The sequence below is a fragment of the Phaseolus vulgaris genome, unplaced genomic scaffold (assembly GCF_000499845.2).
Source record: "Phaseolus vulgaris cultivar G19833 unplaced genomic scaffold, P. vulgaris v2.0 scaffold_633, whole genome shotgun sequence".
NCBI classification, from domain to species: domain Eukaryota; kingdom Viridiplantae; phylum Streptophyta; class Magnoliopsida; order Fabales; family Fabaceae; genus Phaseolus; species Phaseolus vulgaris.
This window is the reverse complement of record NW_027174286.1, coordinates 2,881-12,625: the sequence shown is the minus strand read 5'-3', so window position 1 is coordinate 12,625 and position 9,745 is coordinate 2,881. Positions and strand designations below refer to the sequence as shown.

The 9,745-nt window shown below is 27.8% G+C and overlaps 1 non-coding gene across 1 annotated transcript; it reads right to left on the bottom strand.

Moving 5' to 3' along the window:
• Positions 1-4,344: 4,344 nt before the first annotated feature.
• TRNAG-GCC (transfer RNA glycine (anticodon GCC)) lies at positions 4,345-4,415 on the bottom strand. The gene has a single exon. It is a non-coding gene; the product is annotated as a tRNA-Gly (tRNA).
• Positions 4,416-9,745: the final 5,330 nt, after the last annotated feature.

Here is a 9,745-nt window from a genome sequence, read left to right as displayed (position 1 = left end):
TCAACATTTAAACCATGAAATTGTTTACAACAATATAAATATAAGTTCACGGATGTTACATAAAATAATTATACAATAACCTGTCCACATTTCATTCGCTATAGTATCCTAATTTGTGACCCGAGCCTGTAGTCATCCTCACGAGTTTGCGAGTGTGACACATCTATATCTCCTTGCATCAACTCACGGTAATTCTTCCAACAAAGAGTCATCATTATCCACCCCGCGAAGAAAGTTATGAAGAATACACATGCTAAACAATATCGGTATAGTGTCCACAGAGTAATGAGGCTCTGTTCCGCTAGCGATATTGAAATCGCTTTTGAGGACACCAAATGTTCTTTCGATAACATTTCTTAGTGAGGAATGACGATGATTAAATAACTCACGGGCATTTTGTGGACCTCTTCGGGAATACTCTTTTAGATGGTATCAAACTCCGCGATATGGAGTTATAACTTGGGTTTGAGCATAAAACCTGCATCTCTAAGGTAGTATTGCCTACAACCATCCATTAATAATTGTTAATTATAAGTGATGTGACAAAATGAATATTTATGCACTTGAAAACACACTCAACTAACCTTCCGGAATGACCAATGGATCCTCTCGTACAAACGCATCCTTCAATATCTGGAATCAGAGGCTGTTCCTTCCCCCCGGCAAGAACATATGTGAATTTCATGTCAAAATCACAAGCAGCAAATACGTTTGCGTTGGCCAGTCTTTTCTTCCACAAAACGAGGAGCATCAACTCGGGGGACTTAACACGACGTGAGTGCCGTCGATGGCACCCAAACAATCCTAATACACAACACTTCCATTATAAATAATTGCATTGCATACAACATGAATTTAAATATTTAACTATTGTTTCTCATATTCATACCTTAAGTATGGGAAAAATCGATTGTTGTTTAAGATATGAGGTTCAACCTCAGTCCCAGCTGGTTGAATTAAGAACTCTCCATGCACATCAATATTGCCTTCAAAAACATTATGAAAGTGACGAGACACTGTTTCCCCGGACCGATGAAAGAAGAACGAACACTTCGATTCTGACGTTATGACCAATGATGTGTAAAATTTAGCCACTTGTTCTTCAACTGTAGATCGAAATGCATCTTTAACCATATCCGTTCTCTTATTCGTGACATAAATTAATAAATGCTTCCGGACTCATGCGAATAATGTCACGACATCTTTCAGTATGGACCAAGTACGACATCAATTCTTGTCGACGACGCTCTTTTTGTGGAATAAACTCCGGTATAATTATTTGTCTCGGTTAACACACGCAATACGTTCAATCCATATCCAATCATGCAAGAATTGTCATTGCTGCTACTTGTGTCCGCAAATTGATTTGCTCTTGTATTTGTGAAACTAGTGTGAAATCAACACCAACTACATCGGGATTCATGTCATTCGTGCTAGACATCTCCGACATTTTCGAAATACATAGACCAATGGTTATCGTTATCCATGGTCACAAATCCTTCACAATCATATAAGTTTAACTATTATGTCTAAAGAAACCACATTTTAAATAAATAATAATACTCAATTTTGTTTTACTTTTAAAAAAATTAAAATATTATATATAATTCTGTAAAGTATTATAGTTATAGTTGTATTACAAATTCAAAATAATATTATAAATTTTTTTTTACTTGATTTTAGAAAAAATAAATATTATATATAAATTTGTAAAGTGGTATAGTTATAGTTGTATTATAAATTCAATAATATTTATAAAATTCTTTTACTTGATTTTAGAAAAAATAAAAATCTTATAATAGACTATCTATAATAATATTTTAAAATATTTAAATACTTTGTATACTTATAATTATTTTATAAATTCGTTATAAAATTCTTTTACTTGATTTAGAAAAAATAAATCTTATATGTAGACTATCTATAAAGTAATATTAAATATTTAAATACTTTGTATACTTTGTATATTTATAATTATTTATAAATTCAGAATAATATTTATAAAATTCTTTTACTTGATTTTAGAAAAAAAAAATCTTATATGTAAACTATCTATAAAGTAATATTTAAAATATTTTAATATACTGTATAATTATTTTATAAATTCAAAATAAATTTATAAAGTCTTTTAGTTGATTTTGGAAAAAAAAAATATTATATGTAAACTATCTATAAAGTAGTATTTTTAAAAATTTTGTATACTATTATATATTTTAAAACCTATTCAAAATAATATTTATAAAGTTTTTACTTGATTTAGGAAAATTTTAATATTTAAATATTTTGTATACTTATAATTATTTATAAATTTAACTGATATTTATAATTTTTTTTTACTTTATTTTAGAAAAAAATAAATATCAGAAATATTTAATATAATAAGTTTGTTTTAACTACTAGAAAACTCATTCAAATTTCATTAATGAAATTTCATTAATGCTAATATTCTCATCAATATAACTCATCAATGTGATTTAGAAAATCCTTGAAAACTGAAAGGCAACAACATTCTATTAATTCTATTAACATAAATAAAATAAATTACAAATTCCTTCACTCCACATTTCATTCTCAGATTTTATTCTCCCAAATTCAGAATCTATGTATGAAACTTACCTCCAGAAACCTAGCGAAAACGATGCCATCGCGAACCACCACGACCACCGAGCACACCAGTGGAACCACCACCCACCACCAGCAGCGAACCGTCCACGTCCAACGACCACCAACAACGCCGGCCAACGGACAACCGCTCACTTCCAACTGTTGTAACTCCGACAACCGCGCACATCCACCGGTACCTCCGACGAGCACCTCCGACCGCTTCTAAGGGTACTCCCCTCAACTCAAAACAAATAACCCACCTCACTCCTCTTCCATATTTATCATCCCTTCATTATTCATCACCCACACACTTGAATTTATCACCAAACAATGTACGATCCTGTTTGTTTGTGCTGTGTTTATGCAGGGAATCTCATGCGTGAGAATGGAGAGAATATTGGAGCTGTGTGTTTATGCAGGGAATCTCATGCGTGAGAATGGAGAGAATATTGGAGCTGCATTGGCTCTGGCATAGGCATGGCACGAGCATGGCCGGGCATAGGCATGGCCATAGGTTAGGTGAACCATGGGTAATTTGGTAAAATGAGAAACTTTCACTCCAAATCTTCATTTCATCAGGGAAACTTTTTACCCATTCATCGCTTTTCTTCGTCCCTAATCCTCTCTAACTCCCAAATACAAACACCAAATTCATTTCCTTTTCAATCTGGGTGAACAGTAATCACCCGGATACAAACACAGCATTAAACAAATTATTTAAGGAACTGGACGTAATCCAAACCATTGAGTAAACTAGTAGAAATAATGTGTGTACTTTTCTCTATTCTTTGTATATTAGATATTGTGTTTGCTTTATTATTTTTCAAGTACGCAAATCGAGTTTAGACTTCATTTACTCTTCCTTTTGAAACCTATTGTACTTACACATCTGATCTCTTGCTCATTTGTTTGGCAATACCACCAAAAAAACTATACTACTTGCAAACAAATCATGAAAATAAACAATATTGTTGTTGGATTCAAGTTCTCTAAATTAAAATATTACCAATAATTAAGTATAAATCAAAGCTGACATTAATGTGAGATATATGATGAAGCGATGAAAACAAAATACAAACATATGACAAGAAACAATTTAAATGTTTATCCAATCTAAACAAATTTACTAGATAAACCTAATAAAATTATACATTACTTATAATATAATATAGTAGCTATACTAACAACCTCGACATACCAAAGTCTAACATTGGATGTGAACAAACAAATAAACCCAATCATATAATTTGTTTCAAAATATATATCATCAATTGACAAGAAAATAAAATTTTGGAATAGAATTCCACAATCAAAATCTCATTCCAAAAAAAACAAATATGGAATGCAAAAAATACGTTATGAAAGAAAAAAAAATCAGGAAACAAAATCTAAAAATACATTTTGGAAAAGAATTTTAAATTTCAGAAAAGTGTTTTGGAAATCCAAAAAACATGTTCATAAAACAGATTTCAAAAGATACTTTTGATGTTTAACTCCTCTTTTACTTTAATTTTAAAATAATTTTATACTTTCAATGCATTTTTAAATAAATATTATAACTCGATTATTCAATAACTGAGTGTAGTAGTTAGATAACTTAAAAAATTGTTATTGTTCCAATATCCAACCAAAAAAAAAAACAGCGCATGAGAGAGCTCAGAAACAGTTTCTTCATCGAAGCGATGTCGTACAATTGACCCATCAATTGAAGAGTTAATTATCATCACAGCTCAAACAGTATGCACCAGCCGGGAATCGAACCCGGGTCTGTACCGTGGCAGGGTACTATTCTACCACTAGACCACTGGTGCTATTGATTTCTATCAATCATTTGTCTTTTAATAATAATTTGGAAAAAGATTGGGCACAACTAAGAAAGAGAAATCATGGTTCCAACACCAACTAAAATCATGATTGGGTACTACAAGCAAGAACCCTTCAGCCTCCAGGAACAGGTTTCATGATCTGAGATTCTTCTAAATTGTAACTAGTACGTTGACAGTGTAAAGCACGGGAATTTTTCTAATATTTTATATTTAAATATTAATATTAATAAATTTATTTAGATATACTATAAATTATTAAGTTGATGAAATGAAATTAAATATATTGTAATAGTATAAGTTTACATACTTTTAGTATATTAATAAATTTAATATAATATAACATAAATAATTAAAAATTCATGAATATATTTTTTCTATAATAAATACATTACAATACAATAATAATATAATAAAATAATTTGAATAAATACATTATTATATAAACAATTATCTAATACTATTCACCAACCTCATGCTATCTTCTTACTGTAATTTAATCTGCAAAAAAAAAAATGTGTGTTTCTTTCCGAAACAGATTGTAGGCAAAATCATATTAAATTATGAATTCACCTTTATGATATAAATTAAAATAAAATGTAATGTAATATAATACAAATAAAACATAATGAAATATAAATACAATGAAATACTATTATATAAATAACTAAAGATCTTAAAAACCATACAACAATAATAAGCATATATAATAATGCCAACCTATTATAAATATACCAGATAATGAAACAAAATTGTAATAATTTATGTATTCACATTTCAAGAAATGGATGAACAAATAGAATATGAACACTACTAAACAGAAACATATAGTGAATATAATATAAACACAAAGAGTACTGACACTTTAGTTTTCCAAAAAAAGTCCAAGCAGAAACATAAATATGTTTGAGCTTTCTTAATAACTGGTAACTATTATGCTATGAGAATAATAAAAGAAATTATGCTGGATAGCTTAAACTGTGAATAGAAGTAAGCAACAAAACCCTGATATGAGAAGAAGAATTTCTCGTATCACATTCAAAGATAATCTTGTCTCCTTCACGAAAAGAATGAAGACTACATAAATTCTTCCACCCTTTGCCAAGTTTAATCCGTCTAGAAGGAGGCTTCCCTTTCAAGACCTTGCATTCCACATCCATTAGTAGACCATGCAGAGTAACCTTATTAAATCTCCCTTGTCGAATATATTGTGAAAATTTAGCAGGAAGATCCTACAACAATATCGAAATAATAAGAAAATAGAAATGAAGTAGAATATAATAGAAAACATTTTTAAATAAATCAATTTTGTACTAACCAGATAACTGAGTTTGATACTTAATCGAGACAACTTTATGGAAAAATGATCGAAGGGACCAATGCTTAAGGGTTCATTCCCTTCAATTTCTTCCAAATAACGATTTACTCCACTCTGAGAGACGTCATCCATATAAACAGTTATATGGAAGGCGTTGTGACCCACATAACGGAATAAAATGTAGTTATCATTTATGAAACCATAAAAATCAAACAAATTAAACCATCCACTCAATATTTTCGGCGACAATAAATTTTCGTTATATTCCACTATATGGACGTTTCCTTCTGAATCAGCCAGGGTCCACTCCTTCCCAGTTCTTTTTGAAACTCGATGACGAAAGCCCGATCTACATAACCAAGCTATTGCTTTTGAAATAAAGAAAAAAAAATGTTAGCAAATGAAGAAAATGTTGAAAAGAAGAAATTTTGGAAAAAAAGAAAAATATACATACTTCCCCACGGCTGTTCATGCACCAAAAGACTCCTCTTGTTTGAAGTCTAATGATTTCTTCAGGGCGCCATTAAATGAGTAATGGAGAAAACACCAAGAACTCAGTAGGAGAGAAAAAAATAATAGAGAAACCACCAGAAAGAAAGTAGTAGAGCACCAGAAAGAAAGTAGTAGAGGAGGATATTTTATAGAAGATTTAAGTAGAAATGAGTACTGTTGTGAATAATAAAAAGCACCACAATGTTATGACCTTTGGTTTGTCCGGTGTCTCTATCATTTCAAGTACATCATTAATTAATTAATAATAATAATATTAAAAAATAACAATTAAACTGAATTATAACAGGCATACTACAATATAATAATACAAAATACGTAATTATATAATATATATAATATTATATATTATGTATATAAATTTTTTAATATTTAATTATAATAAGAATAAATTTAAATTTAAATATATTGAAAATGAATTAAATTTTAATTATATAAAGAAATGATTGTTGGGAAGCGAAATTTAAATTTAAACTATTAATGTTTAATGTTGAAATGATTATCTATATCTACCAAATCTGATAGGGAAGAGGAATGAATATTTTGAAAACTGTGTAAGAGAGATTATATTAGCCACGTGTATCTGAAAAAATACAAAATCAAGTAAGTCAGACTCAATCTAAAAAAGTACAAATCAAGTAGTTGACAGTATCTGTAAATTTGTGAGTTGATTGCTATCAGATATATGGAAAGCACGCATGTATCAATAAATAAAGCCTTTAAATATTTTTTTTGATTTAAAAAAATTGTTTTATTTAATAATTTTTTTTTAATAATGAATTTGTTCATTTTTAAGAAGTTTGATGATGAGAAATATAACATAAAAAGAAGTCGTCCCCAGAAAAAAAAATCAATTCTGACAACATATAATTATTTGACATAAATAATAATAATAATAATAATAATAATAATAATAATAAACATGTAAATCCAAAGGTTAAAAATTTAAATAATGTTTAAAATAAATTGTTGTGTAAAAAATAAATTTTGAAATCCTAAAATTTGGAAATTGGGATGAAATGATTACATGCTTCATTAACTCTGCATAGGAAAAATCAATTAAATTTCAAAAAAGTGTATCAGGAAATACAAAGGGCACACTCTATCTCAAAATAAAAATAAAAATTATTGAGTTAATTATTCTGATACCTATTTAATGCAACCATGTATCAATAAACAAAAGGCTTGAAAATAAGAAATGATCTAACTTGTATCTTGTTGACCATAATATTGAGATAATATGAGCAGAGTAACTTATATAATCATTTAAGGTATAAGTTATAAGTAATAAAAACAGATCATGATTAAATAACAAATCATTGTTAGACATAGCATGCAATTTGTCGTAACAATATTATATTCAATTTATCAACTATTTAAATAATAATTCTTAACAATATTATATTCAATTTATCAACCATTTAAATTAAATAATAATTCATTATTCAATTTAGTACATGTATTTGAAGAATAAGTATAATGTAATTGACATACCTGTAAAGTTTCTAAAGATAAACAATGTTACATAAAATTTCCAGAAAAATATTTTATTATATTATTATATCAGTTATAAAAACAAATTGTTTAAAGTAACGTAATTATTAAACAAATTGTTTTAACTGCAATATTAAGGAAACCTGAAACAATTTGTTCAATGATGAAACCAACACATTACACAAAGAAATTAAATAATATGTACTGAGTAACGAATACAAACTAAAACTGTCCAAATAGTAAAACCGCTAAAAATTAATAAAACACATTGTTATTACTAATAAAACTTTTAAATGTACACAAAAATGATGACAATAAGAGAAAATAGTTTGATAAAAGTTATAAAAAAATGAATAATAGATTTAGAAAACAAAATAATTTTACATTCTGTAACAATTGTTGACAAATAGTTCTACAAATTAGTACATATGATTTCAAGAATAAGTATAAGGTATTATACATACCTATAAAGTTTCTTGAAACAAATAACTCACCTGAAATATTCAAGATAAAAATTTATTATATCAGTTATAAATAAATAAAAACTGATTAAAATAAGATAATAATAAAAATTTATATATAATATATAAATGTATTGAAGTTTAAGAAATTGTTTTATATGATTTGAAGAATAAGTATATATATACCTGTAAAGTTTCTTGAAACAAATAACTCACCTGAAATATTCAAGATAAAAAATTATTATATCACTTATAAATAAATAAAAACTGATTAAAATAAGATAATAATAAATTTTTATATATAATATATAAATGTATTGAAGTCTAAGAAATTGTTTTAACTCTAATATTAAGAGTACCTAAACATTGTGTCCTGTGATGAAACCAAAACATTATACAAAGAAATTTGAAAGAGTAATTCTACAAATCATCAAAAATAGTGAATATAAATTAAATAATATGTAGAGAGTAACGAATAGACTCTAAAACTGTCCAAGCAGTGCTAATAATACATAAAATTTCATCATTAAAATTACTTCTTTTCAATCAATGTTGATATTTGTCTTAATATCTTGAATGAGATATGATCATCCAGTCCGTAGCCCTCAATAGAATTTGACTCCATAAATCAAGAATTTCACATTGCCTTTCAAGAGCCTGAATAATAGATTAAGTACACAAATAGATACACGAAATTTGTAATAGTAATAATAAATTATGTAAATTAATAATTTAAGTAAGCATACCTCATCAAGTGCTTAAGAGAATAAATCTTATGAAGTGCTTCAGAGAAGCATCCCATGAAGTGCTTTAGAGATTCATCATTTCTGAACTTTAATGTTACAAAACTGTTTCTTCTTATAAGTAATTCCTGTAAAACATTAATTAAATTAACAAACTTTACAAAGATATGTCAGAATAGGATCTAACACATTCTACAATTGATAAAGAATACGTACCATACTTTCAAGATGACCATGAATATTTGTGTCAAACAAAAGCATTGATCAAAACCTATCAGAGATAGTGTATATTAGTTCTTAAATTGTTGTTCATATATTACAAAAAAATATGATAAAAAATATATTTCAAATAATTAAAGAATTTTCATACCTCATATGTAAGGCTGTAAGTTAATACTTCAAACATTTTCGAATATTTCTTTGTAAACCACGTTAGTAGTGAAATTTGTGGCAATACCATTATCATCCAAAATCAATATCTTCAACCCTTTCTTAGATTTTACTCTTGAAAGAGCAACATATAATTGTCCGTGTGTAAAGACTGGACGGGATAGATATAGACCAACTTTATTCAGAGTTTGACCTTGACTTTTATTTATTGTCATGGCAAAACACAAAGATATTGGAAATTGCCTTCTTTGAAACATAAATGGAAACCTGTTTCGAAGGAGTCAAGTTCATTCTCGGAATAAATATTTGATCACCTATATTTTTCCCAGTAATAACTTTGGCACCAATAACATTTTTCCCCAAGTGAGTTACCTGTAATCTTGTTCCATTGCAAAGTCCATT